Here is a 19198-nt window from a genome sequence, read left to right on the forward strand (position 1 = left end):
CCAGAGCTCGATTTAGTTAGATATTGGTCATGTGTTTCCTGGAAGTTTCTGGAAAGATAATTGGTCCTGGGGCAGTCATTCAAGAATAAGCTGGTTCTATAGATTTCACTTTCTCATATGGTTATAGTTCACAATTACAGAATTATTTTATGCAGCTTTTCATCTGAAAAGGCATCCCATCCCCTCTAAGCTTTATTTATGTACTTTCAGCCTCCAAAAACCTTCCTTAATCATTCAACTTAATATTAACTTTCTTCTATAATCATCTCTATTGTGTCTTTCAAACATTTTTTTAACCCTGTCTTGTAGTAAGCCATACACTTTACATCGACATGTAGTGCATACATACATTTGTTCTGCAGAAATTTTATGAAAACATCTATTTTATTACCTGCAATATACACTGATATTTGCCTTTTTCTCTCCTGTTGATTTTGTTATTATTATTTGGTAAAGTATGGTCCCAACCAACTAAATTTATTTTATGACCCAGCAAAGAATGACTGGCAACCTACAATTTGAAAAATATTGTTTTAGATCGTAATGACTACACTGCTCCTTTTACCTTATTTATATTTTCATGTGAGTATGTTTTGTTGTTCAAATAAAATCTTAATTGGAAAACCCTTGAAAGTTTATGTCTTTTTTCTTGTTTTGTGCAGTGAACAATGTGCACAGTAAGTGCTTAATAAATTGAGTTAATAAATTAATGAAAGAAGGAGAACAAGAGTAAGGGAAGGAAGCAAGAAGGTAGGCATAATCTTTGTCCATTCTTGTTGGCTTTTGCTGGGTAGTGTTTGGTTGAAGTTGGTCCCCCGTCTTAAGGAAATGACAGGGCTTTACCACACACACATGTTGTTCATTGTATTTATAACTATACTTGACACCCTAATGCATAGCAACTAGAACACCCTAGACATACAGAACTCCCAGAAGATAAATATGTCATCAACCCCCACTTGTATTCACTAGATTTGATATACAAGCACAAAAACCCCACAAAATGAAATAGCTTATATGAAATACGTTCTTTTTAAGAAGAAAAGGTAAATGATTAACTACTGAAAGACTGTTTGCATTGGAGGAAAGGAATACAGAGTTCAAAGATTTCAAGGGTCCTAAGTCTCAGAGCCCTGCACATTCTCTTGTTTTCAGTGGAACTCAAAGTGTAATATGCTCTGTACTTGCACGCATTATTAATTGTGCTGGCTGAGCCACACCTTCAACCATATCTTGTCCACCTAGGAAGGTAGGCACCTAACAAAAATCTAAAATCTGCTTCAGCAACTTACTCTGGACTAATTTTCCTTCTTTGAGCTTCTCTAGAGTCAGGTCTGCCCAGCCCCATCTCAGGGTCATCCTGAGCTGCTTCCTTAGCTATATGGTTCATGTGAACAGGCTGCCTGGGATTTAACCTGGTATGTTCCCAGGACACTTTCCTCAGAATTGCCTGGCTACAAAGCATATCTCTCCGAAATGATTTTCTTCACCCCTTCTGAATGCCAATCCCCAATCTGGGCCCAGGGGTCCTGTCTGCCTGGCAGGCAGAGGAAGAAAAGAGAGGAAGAGGAAGGCAAAAAGGTATGTGAAACTTATATTTTGATTTAAAATAATCCGAAACGTGGGCTATCATCAATACGATTTTGTTATAGAAGTAAAATTTCTTCTAACTTCCTGGTCAGTTTGTAAATGACATTCTAAAAATCCGGAAAATCTTGCACTTTAGTATCAATCACAAATATTTACACGACACTATGCGTTCATCAGCAAAATGTTAGAGTACAAACAACATAGAATCTGTAATCAGAAAATCCATGTTCAAAGAATAAACAAGCTTTAATTCCTTCAAATAATTGTGGTTTTTATTAAACAAATATTAACCAAGCTTCAGTTACTCTCACAGGTTCTAGGGTTAACGTCGTCAGCAAGACAGATGTTTATGCATGGTTCCCATCTCATGGAACATAAATTCTTCTAAGGACAGCAGACAACAAAGCAAAAAATAAATAATTAGAGCTTTATGTAAGTGCTAGGAGGGGGAAAAATAGCAGCATAAGAGAAAACAGTGACAAGGTAGAGAGACTTGTTGAGCTTAGGGAAGGTCTTTCTGAGTAGGTAACATTTATCATGAGACCTGAAGATTCAAAGGAGTCAATTATGTGAAGCCAGGAAGGTGAACTATAGGCAAAGCGCAAAGGTCCTAACGTAAAAGAACTCTTGGCATGTTTGAGGAATAGAAGGAAGGCCAAGGCAACAGGAGCTTGAAAGAGAAAGGTAGAATGTGAGATCTGAGTAGACTTCTGCAGCCAGATCTTGTAGGGCATTGCTTACATTTTATTAATAAGTGCTTATATTTTATTGGTCCAGCGGAAAACCAGTAAGATATCTCAGGCAGGAGAATTATATGATATGGTATGCATTTTTATTAGTGTCACTGGCCACTTTGAGGAGAAAGGATTGGAAAGGGACAAGCATGAAAACAGGAAGACCAGCTAGAAAAAATGGTGATAGTTGTAGCAGTAGCTTAGATGAACCATTACGGCGATAGATTAGAGTATTAACAGAGGAGGTAGAGGGAGAGAAGTGATGAGTTGAAGATACAGTTTAAAGAAAGAATAGAGTTTCCTGAATGTGTATCTCCTCCACCCCCCTGCCCCCACCCCACAATCCATATGTTGAAATCCTAACCTCCAAGGTGATGGTATTAGGAAGTGGCACTTTTGGGAGCTGATTAGGTAATGAAAGCAGAGCTGGTCATGAATGGAATTGATGCCTTCATGAAAGAGGCCTCACAGAGCTCTTCTGCCACTTCCTCCATGTGAGGACGCTGAAAAGATGACCATCTATGAAGAGGAGTCTCACTAGACATCACATCTGCCAGCATCTTAATCTTGGACTTTCCAGCCTCCAGACCTGTGAGAAATAAATTCCTGTTGTTTATAAGCCACCCAGCCTATGGTAGTTTGTTATAGCAGCCCTAGTGAACTAATACACTGATGGACTGCACGTATCAGATGAGAGAAACGATTGAATCAAAGATGACTACATGGTTTCTGGCTTTAGTAGTGAGGCTAGTGAAGCCATTGACTTACAGAGAAATGTTTGGGGGAGGAACAGATTGGGAGTTGGAGGCTGAGGGAGGAGCAGAAGCAAGTTGGGGTGGAGAGGCAGGAAGAAAGAATTTAATTTCAGAGAAGTTAAATTTGAAATACCAGGAGAGTTGTTCATGTAGGAATTGAATATAGAAGCTTGAACTACAGAGAAAAGTCTGGATTGGAGATATAAATACAGGGAATTTAAAGCCATAGGAATGAATGACATCACCTTTGTCCACATTTCCTACAAAAAGGGAAAGCCCCCATCTTTTGATATTGAGTTCGTATATACTAATACCTTACGACTAAAATAGAATGTCATGTACTGAGCAGCAGAAGTTGGCTTCTGTTGCTATAATACTGGTATTGGGAAAAGCCTGAGAAAAATAGAAAAGCAGTTTGAATGAATCCTTGACTAGACCTAAACTGTTAGTAATTTCCAAATTTACATGGACTTAAAATCATTTAAAACTTAAAAGTGAAGCTGTGAAAGCTTTGGTTAGACATATTCTGGATTAGATCAGGACCTGGAGGCATGCTAAAATAGGAATCAAATTTTAGGATGTCCTGTGATCACATTTCCCATTGAAGGGGTTGACTAGAGACTTGTCTACTGAGTTAAGTTCATAAAAGAATCTGAGCCTTTTAGCTAGATTAGAGATTATGGAGGATGGTACTTGCTACTTTGAAAGTTGAGGTTCTGAATGTCGTTATGCATTCAGAGGGTTAAAAGTCTATTAATAATCCCGTCAAGGAAAAGAAAGTTGTAAAGGAAGCAAATGACCAACTCAATCAGCAACTTGATTATGACATAATTTATTAACTTTTCAAAATGACACAGAATAAACAAAGTTAAAGCAGAAATGCCCTGTTTATGCAGGTAGAGAAATTTGGAACTATGTAAAAATTGTCACAAATCTGATTTTATTAGTTGACTTCCAATGTATTGACTCTTCTACCAAATAATTTTGAAAAGAGCCTGTCTTTAGGATGCAATAGCTATCCTTTAATTAAGAAAAGAAACACTTTTGAGAGAGTTTAAATATTTTTCTGATCTTTATGGTGGTGATTACTAAGACACAGAAAAACACATATTTTAATTTGTGAACTGTAATATCAGTATCTTTATTCCACTTTCTAAGCCAAAAGAAAAGATTAAAAATTTGATGTTTATTGTTTTGCCCAAATTTACTGATATTTACATTTGGTAAGAATTTCATTACATATTATGCATTAACCAAAATTTAATTTCCATAAATAATTAAGTGTGTAAATTAAGAACAAATTAGATTTGATAGTCTAGTTGATTTTCTAAATTTCTCTTTAATTTCTACTTTTAACATGATCCTATGAGCAAGTCCATGGTACAGCCAGTTCCTGCATTTTGACAGTGGCATATGGATTTATTCAACATTCATCCACCCGACATTTTCATCTAGCTGCAATAGCTATGATAAAGTCCAAAGTTAACAGTCTGGTGTTCGTGTCCCTTGTAACAGAGAAGAAAATACATTTTTTTCTGGCCCCAAATATTGCTTTATTTCCCACTAGCCATATGGCTTATCTTTTCTTCCAAAATATATGTCTTAAAACAGTAATCCACATATTCATCCTCAACTCAGTGGACAGTACTATTATAGAATTTTTAGATTATTTTTAGAAGTTATTTTGTCATAGAAAATAAAAACTATTTGGGGATAAAGGAGCAACACACCTATGCTCGATTCCCACTATATTTTCGATACTTCCAGTTTTTATTCTGATTTCTGTTGAGTGAACCAATTCATATCTTGCCATCATCATCTAGCCCTTATATCTTATTTAAAATGCATGATTAATCATTTTAGGACATTTGTTTAACTTGCAGTATAAAAGTGACAAGAATGGCACACAAAGATTTCTTGGCTAAAACCACAGACTCCAGAAATAGTTTTTACAGGGGAACCATCTGAGCTTAAACACCAGAATCTGTAAAATAGTGGTAACAATGCTAACTTTGAAATAAGGGAAGCTGAAGGAATAACCACCCCCAGTTTTCCTGGGCCCATACTAATAGGATTTAAGAGCAAGGTAAGAAAAAAAAAGTTTTAGATTTCCCTTTTATTTTTTGTCTTCTAAAATGAACATCTCCCAAGTCTTTAAGAAAGTCTTTAACTAATCTTCTTGATCAAAAAACAGAGAAAATATTTAGAGGTTCCAAAAAAAGTGCTTATAGTAGTTTATGTGGAGTTTTGGAAATGAAAGCTAACTTAAAAAAATTAAGTGTTCATGTTAAATGCAAAAATACATCTTAGGCAATTCAACTTCAACTGTCTCCTTTCCTGATTTTGCTAACCTGGTAAAGAAGAGCACGAATATGAGGGTGATACACTTGCATTTATCTTAATGAATGTTATTTTTGGATTGAATCAATCTTCAAGGCACAGTCTTATACATTTGTGCATGAGATAGAATTTGTCTAACATATTGTACAGCATAATTTATTAACAACTTCACTAGGTACAAAGAAGCTATGAATCAATCAAACATTGAAGAGTCATGTTAGCCAGTAATGTATAACTTGGTGTGATGACTGGAGCAAACACCTACATAGAAAGGGAAGATGGAACAGCTCCACGCGGGTCAATGGTAGAGAATAGGTTATGAAGAAAGCTGTTTGAGAGAATATTTATGTGTGCATGTGTACATGTAGGAAAACAAATATAAATGAACTTTGAAATATGGATGACCCTTGAAAGTGCAAAATTTATTTCAAGAACACATAACAGTTTTTAATGTTTATGCACGTAACAACAGTACATCAAAAAGTGTCAGGCCAAAATTGATAGAATTGCAAAGATAAATAAACAAAGCCACTACTGTGGTTGAGAATTCAACATTCCCCTGCCAGTAATTGATAGACAATGCAGGCAGAAAATCAGTGAGGCTACAGGCAACCTGAACAGTACTATCAATCAACTTGATTGAAGTGATATGTTTAGAGTATTCCTTCCAACAACAGCAGAATGCACATTCCTCTCAAGCTCACATGGACATATACCAAGGTATAACACATTTTGGATGAAACAACTAAACTCACAAACTTAAAAGAATAGAAGTGATACAATATATGTCCTCAGACCACAAGAAATTAAATTAGAAATCAATAACAGAAAGAGAGCTGAAAAAAATCCCCCGAATTTGGAAATCAAGCAAAACACTTATGAATAGCAATTGGGTCAAACAAGCTTTGACAGAAAATTTTAAAATATTTTATGCCAAATTATAATAAAAATGCATCTTACTAAACTTTGTGCTTTGTAACAAAAACAGTCCTTGGGGGAAATTTATAGTTTTAAAAGCATCTCTTAGAAAAGAAGATCTAAAAGCGATAACCTAACATTCCACCACAGGAAACTAAGAAAGATCAAATTAAGCCAAAATCAAGAAGAAGAAAGGACATAATACAAAATTTGGACAGAAATTATTGAAATTGTAAATAGGAAAGCAGTAGAGAAAATCTGCAAAACCAAAATCTTATTCTTTGAAAAGAGCAATATAATTTTTAAAAAACTTATAGGCAGATTAACCAAGAAAAAAGAGAGAAGACACAAAGTACCTAATGCAGAAATAAAAGAGAAAATAATATTCCATAGACATTAGAAGGATGGTAAAGGAATATTATGAACAATTCTATGCTCATAAATTTGATAACTTAGTTAAAATGGACCAATTTCTTGAAAGACAGAAACTACCAAACTTAAAACAAGGATAGACCAACAAGTTTAATAGATTTATATCTATTTATAAATTTGATTAATCAATTAGTGATCTTTCCAAAACGAAGGAAACTGACCCAGATTATTTTATTAGTGACTTTTTTTCTGAATTCTACCACTTAAGGAAGAAATAATTTCAATTCTCCATAATATCTTCTAGAAAATAGATTAAAGGGAATACTTCCTAACTCATTCTGTGAGGCATCATCACCTTAATACCAAAACCAGATAAAGACAACTGAAGAAAAACATACAGACCAATATCTCTCATGAATATAGATGCAAACATGCTCAAAAAATACTAGCAAATTATGTACAATATATGTTTAGAAATACATCATGACTAAATGAGATTTATTCCAGATATTGAAGGCTAATTCAATATTTGAAAACTGATCATTGTTATCTACCAATATAGAGGTTAAAGAAGAAAATTCATTATGACCATATCAATTGACATCAATAAAGCATTTGACAAAATCCAACACACATTCGTGATAAAATTGTCATCTAATTAGGAATAGATGAAAACTTCCTCAGCTTGATTTTTAAAGATCTACAAAACTTCTAAAACTAACATCATACTTAGTAGTGATACTGGACGCTTTCCAAGTAGGGGACAAGGCAAGAATATCCTGTCTCTCCACTTCTGTTTAATATTGTATTAGAAGTCCTTTCTAGGCCGGGCGCCTCAGCTCACGCCTGTAATCTCAGCACTTTGGGTGGCTGACGAGGGTGGATCACGAGGTCAGGAGATCGAGACCATCCTGGCTAACACAGTGAAACCCCGTCTCTACTAAAAATACAAAAAATTAGCCAGGCGTGGTGGCAGCGCCTGTAGTCCCAGCTACTCGGGAGGCTGAGGCAGGAGAATCGCCTGAACCCGGAAGGCAGAGCTTGCAGTGAGCCGAGATCTTGCCACTGCACTCCAGCCTGGGCAACAGAGCGAGACTCCGTCTCAAAAAAAGAAAAAAAAAAAAGAAATCCTTTCTAATACAATAAAACTGTAAAAATATATATATAGATTGGAAAGACAAAAAACTATTATTCCCAGGGAACATGATTGTCTATGCATAAAATCATAAATAATCTACAAACCAAAATTCCTGAAGCAAATAAGTGAGTATATAGCAAGGTTGTGAGAGGTGACAGCATGCTGGCAGCCCTTGCAGCCCTCCCTTGCTCTCAACGCCTCCTTGGCCTTGGCGCCCACTCTGGCCACGCTTGAGGAGCCCTTCAGCCCGCCGCTGCACTGTGGGAGCTCCTTTCTGGGCTGGCCAAGGCCTGAGCCGGCTCCCTCAGCTTGCAGGGAGGCGTGGAGGGAGAGGCGCCGTAGGGAACCGGGGCTGCGCGAGGCACTTGCAGGCCAGCGCGAGTTCCAGGTGGGCATGGGCTCTGCGGGCCTGCACTCAGAGCAGCCGGCTGGCCCCGCTGGTCCCAGGAAGCGAGGGGCTTAGCACCTGGGCCAGCAGCTGCTGTGCTGGATTTCTCAGGGGACCTGCAGCCCTCCATGCCTGAGCCTCCAATCCCTACCGCCCCCGCCCACCTCCCCGCCCCCCCCGCCCGCCCACCTCCCCGCCCCCCCCGCCCGCCCACCTCCCCGCCCCCCCCGCCCGCCCACCTCCCCGCCCACCTCCCCGCCCCGCCCACCCGCCCACCTCCCCGCCCCCCCACCCCCCCACCTCCCCGCCACCCTCACCTCCCCACCACCCCCATCTCCCCGCCCCACCCCTACCCCCCCACCTCCCCGCCCCAACCCCCCACCCCCCCCCACCCCAACCCCCCACCCCCCCACCCCACCCCCTCACCCCCCCGCCCTGCCCCGCCGCGGGCTCCTGCGCAGCCTGAGCCCCTCTGACGAGCACCGCCCCCTGCTCCATGGTGCCCAGTCCCATCCACCGCCCAAGGGCTGAGGATTGCGGGGCCCATGGCGCAGGACTGGCAGGCAGCTCCACCTGCACCCCTGTGCGGGATGCACTGCGTGAAGCCAGCTGGGCTCCTGAGTCTGGTGGGGACTTGGAGAATCTTTATGTCTAGCTAAGGGATTGTAAATACACCAATCAGCACTCTGTATCTGGCTCAAGGTTTGTAAACACACCAATCAGCACCCTGTGTCTAGCTCAGGGTTTGTGCATGCACCAACCAGCACTCTGTATCTAGTTAATCTGGTGGGGACTTGGAGAATCTTTATGTCTAGCTAAGGCATTGTGAATGCACCAATCAGCACTCTGTATCTAGCTCAAGGTTTGTAAATGCACCAATCAGCACTCTGTGTCTAGCTCAGGCTTTGTAAATACACCAACCGACCCTCTGTATCTAGCTAATCAAGTGGGGACATAGAGAACTTTTGTGTCTAGCTCAGGGATTGTAAATGCATTAATCAGCACCTGTTAAAACAGATCAATCAGCTCTCTGTAAAACAGACCAATCGGCTCTCTGTAAAATGGACCAATCAGCAGGATGTGGGTGGGGCCAGATAAGAGAATAAAAGCAGGCCACCCCAGCCAGTGGTGGCAACCCACTGGGGTCCCTTTCAACGCTGTGGAAGCTTTGTTCTTTTGCTCTTTGCAATAAATCTTGCTACTGCTCACTCTTTGGGTCCACACTGCGTTTATGAGCTGTAACACTCACCGTGAAGATCTGCAGCTTCACTCCTGAAGCCAGCAAGACCACGAACCCAGCAGAAGGAAGAAACTCAGAATACGTCTGAACGTCAGAAGGAACAAACTCCGGACAGGCCACCTTTAAGAACGGTAACACTCACCGCAAGGGTCTGCGGCTTCATTCGTGAAGTCAGTGAGGCCAAGAACCCACCAATTTTGGACACAGTTGCAGGATACAAATTCAAGGTACAAAAATCAACTACTTTCCTATGTACTAGTAAGAACAATTAGAATTTGAAATTTGAAATTACTATTTACAGTACACCAAAATAAAAATACTTCTGTATAAATCTTAACAAAATGTATAAACTCTACGTGTAGAAAAATACAAAACTCTAAGTAATCAAAGAAGATCTAAATAAAGGTAGTGATGTCCCGTGTTTATGAATTGGAAGACTCATATTTTAACAATGTCAGTTCTTTCCAAATTGTTTATACATTCTATGAAATTCCAAACAAAATCTCAGAAGCTATTTGTAAATATCAACAAGCTGATTCTAAAATTTATACAGGGAGTTAAAGGAGCTAGAATAATCAACATACTATTAAAGAAGAACAAAGTTGGAGGACTTAACCTATCAGATTTCGACTTGTTATAAAGCGACATCAAGACAGCATGCTATTAGTGAAACACCAGACCCATAGATCAATGGAACAGAGAGCCTAGAATTAGAATCAAACAAAATATAACTGATTTTTGCGAAAGTGCAAAGACAATTCAATGGAGAAAGGTGGTCTTTTCAAGCCATAGAGCTGTAACAATGGGATGTCTATATGCTTAAATATGAACCTAGACATAGATCTTACACAATTTACCAAATGGAACTCAAATGGGTAATAGACTTAAATGTAAAATACAAAACTATAAAATTCCTAAAAGAAAACATCAGAGAAAAATTGCTGGAACCTTGAATATGGTGAGGAGTTTTGAGACAAACACTGTAAGTACCAATCCATGAAAGAAGAAAAAATAGGTGTTTCAGATTAAAATATTTTGGTTTTTAATTTATTTTTGTTTTTTCAAATTTATTTTTAATTGACAAAATTATATATATATTTTCTTGTACAATATAATAATTTGAAGTACATATACATTGTGGAATGATTAAATCTAGCCAATTAACATATGCATTACCTCACATAGTTACCATGTTTGTGGTGAGAGCACTTCACATCCACTCTCTAGCATTTTTGAAGAATACAACATTAGCTTTAGTAGTACTTCTTTCCAAGTTATCTATGCAAAGAATAAATACCACTAAAGATGAAAACTATGGCTGTAATATCCTTATTTGGAAAAAAATTCAGTGTTGTTTACCCTGTGAATTTGTGTATAGAAGACTCTTAATACTCAGACTGGAGATTATTCAAATTCAAGAAATTTCTTCTACTCCTGGTTCCAGGACAAGTCATTTAGAAGACCAAATTGTTTATGTAAATTATCCATCTACTGATTGGTCTTTAGATAGAATTTAAGGGTGCGTTTGTTTGCTGAAGAGTAGCAAAAAGAATGTTTTTCTTAGTTATGTCCAGTTTTTTTTTGCAGGGCTTTGCTTTTTCACTTTTACATGTCTATGATCGTCTCACATCTTTATTGGTTCTGGGATTCTTATGGCGTCCAAAGACAATATAAACAGCACTTGTTTTTAAATGACTGTATTGTAATGATGGTGAGCACTGGAAAGACAGCTACATTCTGTCCTTAGGAGAGCTGCACTTTACTGACTGGTGGAGCGATGGACGTAATTTAGAAGACAGCTGTGGTGAATTTCTTCACTCACAAAGCACAAAGCACTTTACTTCAGAAAGCACATTAATGCTTGCTCAAATTTTCTAGGTTTGGCCACTGGGAGCTATTGTAATTGGCTCCTGTGTTCCTTTGACATAACTTATCATGGTTCCTTATTTTGCTTTATGGTTTTGTTTTGTTGGTCCTTACATTCTGGCACTACAAGATCTCCAGGATCAACTTTAATGTTAATTTCCTGCCTCAATCCAATAATCAGCCATTACTCCAAGGAGCCCTGGTTCCTTCTATTTTACAAGATCTCAGTGTTAACTATGCCCATTGCTACAGAGGTGTTATTCTAGACCCTCTCAGATCATAAAGCAAATAAACATACATGTGTGTATATACTACCTTATGTATTACATACCTATAAACACTTCCATACGCAGCTGTCTGTGTCTGTATTAAGTTAAAACTTGAGTTAACACTGATGTCTCCAACTCTAATCCGTGAACACATAGGTCATTCTAACTCCCTCCACTTGCTTATCTGTAAATTTCCATCCCAACAGTGGGAAATCTGTCTCCTACCACCTGACATCCATTTACTTAATTGTTCAATTCATGTATACATGTATATAAGCATCAGAATTGTTAACCCTTACCCTCATGGAAAATAAATTTATTAACTGGATACTTTCTTTTGCTTTTAGTTTCATAGACTCCTTATTTCCAAGGCTACTTAGGTTTTCACCTCTTTCCACTTCAATGAGATTGTAATCATACATTTGTAATATAGTTGGTTTTTTTCTGTCATATTCTGCATTCCATCTTGGGATTCCCTGACCTCTGAAATGTTTTTCTTTTTTAAATTTGCATACATTCAGGTTCACTCTGTAGTAAAGGTCTATGGTTTTTGATAAATGTGTAGTGTCTTATATCCACCATTACCATATTTTCCTTTAAAAACTCCCATTCCTCACTTATTCAGATTGTTCCCATCCTAATCACCTGGGAACCACTGATTGTTTGTTATCTCTATGGTTTTTCTGTTTCAGAATGCCATATAATTAGAAAGAGGTAGTATGTAATTGTTTTAGACTGTCACCTGGCAATATAAGATTTAGCAGTGTCTTTTTATGGTTTGATATTTCATTTGCTTTTGTTTCTGAACAAGATTCCCTTGGATAGATGTAGCACAGTTTGTTTACCCTATCACCTACTAAAGGACTCTTGGTCATTTACAGTTTTTGATGATAAAGCTGGTATAAACTTTCACAAGCAATTTTTTGTGTGGACATAAATTTTCAAATCATTTTGGTTGAAAGGTAGGCATGCAATTGCTAGATTGTATGACAAAACTATCTTTAGCTTTGTAAGAAACTGCCAAACTCTTCCAAAGCAACTGGACCAGTTTGCAAGCCCATCAGCAATGAGTGAGAGTTCCTGTTGCTCCACAACTCCCAGAAATTGGTATTGTCAGAATTTTTTTTTTAATTTTAGCCATTCTAATAAGTATATCATGGTATTTCAATTTTGTTTTAATTTGAAATTCCCTAATGGAATATATATTGAGCCTCTTTTCATAGGCTTGTTTGTCATCTGTATAATTTTTCTTTGGTGAGATATGTGTTCAGATCTTTAGCCATATTTTAATTATTTGTTTTTTTATTAAGTTTTAAAAGTTCTTTGTATATTTTAAATATAAGTACATTATCTTGTATATGCTTTGCAATATTATCTCCCAATCTGTAGCTAGTTTTTTATTCTCTTAACTGTGTTTTTCATAGAGAGAAGTTTTTATTTTTAACAAGGTCCAAAATCTCATTTTTTCTCAAATTATGCGTTTATTATTGTATATAAAACTCACTTCCAAACTGAAGTTGACATAGACTTTTTTTCTAAGTTTTATAGTTTTAGGTTTTACATTTAGGTCTATGATATTTTTGAGTTAGTTTTTGTGGAAAATATAAGGTCTATGTTAGCCTTTTCTTTTATTTTGCATATGACTGCCCAGTTGTCCAGCATCATTTGTTGAAAAAATATCTTGTTTTGCATTGAATTGCCTTTGCTCCCTTGTCAGTATATTTGTGTTCATTTCTGGATCTCTATTCTGTTCCATTGACATGTGTCTATTCTTCAGCCAAGAAAATGTGGTATCCTGAGTACTGTGAATTTATAGTAAAATTTGAAATTGGGTCTTGTGTGTCCTACATTTTTGTTCTCCTTCTTCAGTATAGTGTTGGCTATGCAAGTTTTTTTTTTAATACTTTCTACATAAATTTTAGAATCAGCGTGTTAATTTCTACAAAATAACTTGAGTTTGGTAGTTTTCTGCATATAGGTTTTCTACATCATTTGTTAGATTTATACCTAAGTATGTCATCGTTTTCTGGTGCCATTGTAAATGGTATTTTAAAATTTCCAATTACAAGTATTCATTGCTGCTTTATGGAAAAGCAAATTGACTTTTGTAATATTGATCTTGTACCTTGCAATCTTGCTTTAATCACTTATTTGTTCAATAAAATTTGGTTTAAAGATTATGTAGGGTTTTCTCCATAGACAATCATGTCATCTGCAAACAAAGGTAGATTTATTTCTTCCCTCCAAATGTACCTTTTATTCTCTCTGTCTCTCTCTCTCTTTCTCTTTTTTGTTTTTAATCTTATTTCACTAGCTAGGACTTCTAGTAGGATGTTGACTAGGATTCTTAAGACGGGAGATTCTTGCCTTGTCCCTTATTTTAAGAGGAAAGTGTCAAGTTCTCACCATTTAAGTACGTTAGCTGCAGTTGGTGTTTTGTTTTTCAAATGTTAATCATTGAGTTACAAAAGTTTTTCTCTACTCCTAGCTTGCTGAAAGATCTTGTAATGAATTGGTGTTGGATTTTTGTCAAATGTTTTATCTATGTCAATTGATATGATCATATTACTTTTCTTCTTTAATCTGTTGAAGTGATAGAAAACCAAGATTGATTTTGAAATGTTGAACCAGCCAAGTATACTTGGAATAAATTCAAGCTGGCTGTGGTGTATAATTGCTTTTCTATGTCATTGTATATAATTTGCTAATATTGTGTTGAGAATATTTACATCTATGTTCATGAGAGATATTGGTCTGTAGATTTCTTTTTTTGGATGTCTTTATGGTATTTATAATACCTCACTTCAGTATTAAAGTGATGATGGCCTCATAGAATGAGTTAGGAAGTGCTCACACTGTCTCCATTTTCTAGACAAGATTATGGAGAATTGAAATCATTTATTCCTTAAATGGTATACTTCCATAAAATTCACTAATGAAACAATCTGGATCTGGTAACTTCTCTTTTGAAAGGTCACTAATTGTTGATTCAAATTCTTATTATTTTCTTCATTGTTTTAAACTTTTATTTTAGATTCAGGGGTACATGTCCAGGTTTGTTATTTAGGTAAACTTGTGTCACAAGTTTCATCATCCATGTATTAAGCCTTGTACTCAATAGTTATTTTTTCTGCTCTATTCCTCTCCCTCCCACCCTCAAGTAGACTCCAGTGACTGCTGTTCCCCTCTTTGTGTCCATGTGTTCTCATCATTTAGCTCCCACTTATAAGTGAGAACATGCAATATTTGGCTTTCTGTTCCTGCAATAGTTTGCTAAGGATAATGGCCTCCAGATCCATCTATGTCCCTGCAAAAGACATGATTTTGTTCTTTCTTAGGGATGCATAAATTCTCATGGTGTATATGTACCACATTTCTAAAAAATTCCAGTATACCATTAATGGGCATTTATGGTGATTCCATGTCTTTTCTCTTGTGAATTTTGCTGCAATGAACATACACATGTGTGTGTTTATGATAGAACAATTTGTATTCCTTTTGGTATATATACCCAGTAATGGGATTGCTAGGTTGAATGGTAGTTCTGTTTTTAGCTCTTTCCGGAATTACCACACTGCTTTCCAATATGGTTGAACTAATTTATACTCCTACCAACAGTGTATAAGCATTCCCTTTGTTCTGCAATTTTGCTAGCATCTGTTGTATTTTGACTTTTTAGTAATAGCCATTGTGACTGGTGTGAGATGGTATTTCATTGTGGTTTTGATTTGCATTTCTCTAATGATCAGTGATATTGGGCTTTTTAAAATATGCTTGTTGGCTGCATCTATGTCTTCTTTTGAAAAGTGTCTGTTTATGTCCTTTGCCCACTTTTTAATGCACTTGTTAGTTTTTTTCTTGTAAATTTGATTAAGTTCCTCATAGATGCTAGATATTAGACCTTTCTCAAATATTTTCTCCCATTCTGTAGGTTGTCTGTTTACACCAATGATAATTTATTTTCCTATTCAGAAGCTCTTTAATTAAATCCCATTTTTCAATTTTTGCTTTTGTTGCAATTGCTTTTGGCATTTTTAGCATGAAATCTTTGCCAATTCTTAAGGCCAATATGGTATTGCCTAGGTTATCTTCCAGGGATTTTATAGTTTGGGGTTTTACATTTAAGTCGGTAATCCATCTTGAGTTGATTTTTGTGTCTGATGTAAGGAAGCTATCTAGTTTCAATCTTCTTCAATCTTCTTCATATGACTAGACAGTTATCCCAGTACCCTTTATTGAATAGAGAGTTCTTTCCCAAGTGCTTGTTTTTGTCACCTCTGTCAAATAACAGACGGCTGTAGGTGTGTGGCCTTATTTCTGGGCTGTCAATCCATTCTATTGTTCTATGTGTGTATTTTTGTACTAGTACCATGCTGTTCTGGTTACTGTGGCCATGTAATATAGTTTAAAGTTGGGTAAAGTGATGCCTCCTTTTTTTGAAGCAGCTATGTTGACTGGGGTTTATACACTGGAGTTTGTTGTCACTTGCCAGGAAAATTTAGGACACGAACACACATGAGGAGTTTCGGAGCAGAGTTTAAGTAGAAGAGAAAGAGAAACAGCTTCCTCTATAGAGGAAAGGGTCTCTGAGCAGAAAGGACCAGCTTTGTGAATGCCCCAAATTTTATAGTCCAGTTTGAAGAGGCAGCGTCTGATTTACATAGGGCTCATAGACTGGTTTGATCAGGTATGACGTTTACACACTGCACAGGGAAGGCTTGTTGCCCCACCATAATCTTATTACACAAATGGGCTTTCCAGTTGATCCCTGCCATCTTGTCTACTTACAGTACACGTGGCTGGCCGAGAAGGGAAGATGGAGTCGCCATCTTGAACATTTCTAGTTATTAGTTCCTGCCGGCATTCACCCATGGAAGCTCCCAGCTTGCTTGTCTATGTCTGGGGCTCAACTTTACAGGCTGCTTTTTGTTAGAAAATGATTTGGGGATGCTTTTCATGAAAAAGAAAAGTCTGGGCCGGGAACAGTGGCTCATGCCTGTAATCCCAGCACTTTGGGAGGCCAAGGCGGGTGGATCACCTGAGGTTGGGAGTTCGAAACCAGTCTCGTCAACACGGTGAAACCCGTCTCTACTAAAAATACAAAAAATAAAACTCCAACCAAAAAAAAAAAATAAGAAAGGAAAGAAAAGCCTTACTGAGGACTCCCATAGTCTTGCTATCTGCTTAAATAATTCCATCTTAACTCCTATATCACTTTGTTCTTTTTGCTTAGGATTGCCTTGGCTATTCAGGCTGTTTTTTGATTCTACAGGAATTTTAAAACAGGTTTTCTAGTTCTGTGAAGAATATTATTGGTAGTTTGATAGGAATAGTGCTGAATCTATAAATTGCTTTGGGCAGTATGGCCATTTTAATAGTATGTATTCTTCCAAACCATGAGCATGGAATGTTTTTCCATTTGTTTATGTTATTTCTGATTTGTTTCAACAGTGTTTTATAATTCTCATTATAGAGATCTTTCACCTCCCTGGTTAGCTGTATTCCTAGGTAGTTTATTCTTTTTGTGGCAGTTGTGAGTGTGATTGCATTCCTGATTTAACTCTTGGTTTCATTGTTGGTGAACAGGAATGATAGTGATTTTTGTATGTTGATTTTGTAGGCTGAGACTTAGCTGAAGTTGTTTATCAGCTGAAGGAGCCTCTGAGAGAAGACTATGGGGTTTTCTAGATACAGAATTATGTCATCTGAAAACAGGTATCGTTTGACTTCCTCTCTTTCTATTTGGATGCCTTTTATTCCTTTCTCTTGTCTGATTGCTCTGTCCAGGACTTCCAATATTATGTTGAATAGGAGTGGTGAGAGACCAGATCATTATCTTGTGCTGGTTTTCCTTTTTTTTTTTTTTTGAGACAAAGTCTCACTCTGTCACTCTGTTGCCCAGGCTGGAGTGCAGTGCTATGATCTTGGCTCACTGCAGCCTCCACCTCCTGGGTTCAAGCAATTCTTGTGCCTCAGCCTCCTGAGTAGCTGAGAATATAGGAACCTGCTGATTTTTGTATTTTTAGTGAAGATGGGGGTTCACTATGTTGGCCAGGGTGGTCTCAAACTCCTGGCCTCAAGATGATCTGCCTGTCTCGGCCTCATAAAGTGCTGGGATTGTAGGCATGAGCTACCTTGCCTGGGTTTGTGCTGGTTTTGAAGGGGAATGCTTCCAGCTTTTGCCCACTCAGTATGACATTGGCTGTGGGTTTGTCATAGATGGCTCTTATGATTTTGAGGTATGTTCCTTCAATACTTAGTTTGTTGACAGTTTTTAACATGAAAGGATTGAATTTTATCAAAAGCATTTTCTGCATCTATTGAGATGATCATGTGGTTATTGTCTTTAGTTATGTTTATATAATGAATCACATTTATTAATATTTGTATGTTGAACCAACCTTGCATCTCAGGGGAAAAAGCCTACTTGATCATGGTGGATTAGCTTTTTGATGTGCTGCTGAATCAGTTTGCTAGTATATTGTTGAGGATTTTTGCATTAGTGTTCACCAAAAATATTGGCCTGAAGTTTTCTTTTTATGTTGTGTCTCTGCCAGGTTTTCATGTCAGGATGATGCTGGTCTCATAGAATGAGATGGGGAGGAGTCCCTTCTCAGTTTTTTGCAATAGTTTTTGTCAGAGTGGTACCAGCCCTTCTTTGTAAATCTAGTGGAATTTGGCTGTGAATCTGTCTGTACCTGGGCTTTTTTTTTTTTTTTGATTGGTAGGCTATTTATTACAGATTTAATTTCAGAGCTTGTTATTGATCTGTTCAGAAATTCAGTTTTTTACTAGTTCAGTCTTGGGAGGGTGTATGTGTCCAGAAATTTATTGATTTCTTCTACATTTTCTCGTTTGTTTGCATAGAGGTATTCATAGTAGTCTCTGACGGTTATTTGTATTTCTGTGGGGTCAGTGGTAGTGTCCTGTTTGTTGTTCCTAATTGTGTTTATGTGGATATTCTTTTTTCTTGTTCATTAGTCTAGCTAGTGGCTTATCTTATTAATTTTAAAAAAAAAGCTCCTGGATTCGTTGATTTTTTGAATGGTTTTTCATGTCTCAATGTCCTTCTGTTAAGCTCTGATTTTGGTTATTTCTCGTCTTCTGCTAGCTTTGGGGTTGGTTATATCTTGCTTCTCTGGTTCTTTTAGTTGTGATGTTAGGTTGTTAACTTGAGAGCTTTCTAATTTTTTGATGTAGGTGTTTAGTGCTATAAATTTCCCTCTTAACACTACCTCAGCTGTATCCCAGAGATTTTGATATGTTGTATCTTTGTTCTGTTTAGTTTCAAAGAACTTCTTAATTTCTGACTTAATTTTATTACTTTCCCAAAAGTCATTCTGGAGCAGATGTTTAAATTTTTATGTAATTGTATGGTTTTGAGCAATTTTCTTAGTCTTAAATTTCATTTTTATTGTAATGTGGTTCTAGAGTGGTTGGTATGATTTCAGTTCTTTTGTATTTGCTAAGGATTATTTTATGTTCAATTGCTAGGTCAATTTTAGAGTATATGCCATGTGGCAATGAGAAGAATGTATATTTTGTTGTTTTTGCATAGAGAGTTCTGTAGATATTTATCAATCCATTT

This window comes from Pongo pygmaeus, chromosome 17 (genome assembly GCF_028885625.2).
Source record: "Pongo pygmaeus isolate AG05252 chromosome 17, NHGRI_mPonPyg2-v2.0_pri, whole genome shotgun sequence".
NCBI lineage: Eukaryota > Metazoa > Chordata > Mammalia > Primates > Hominidae > Pongo > Pongo pygmaeus.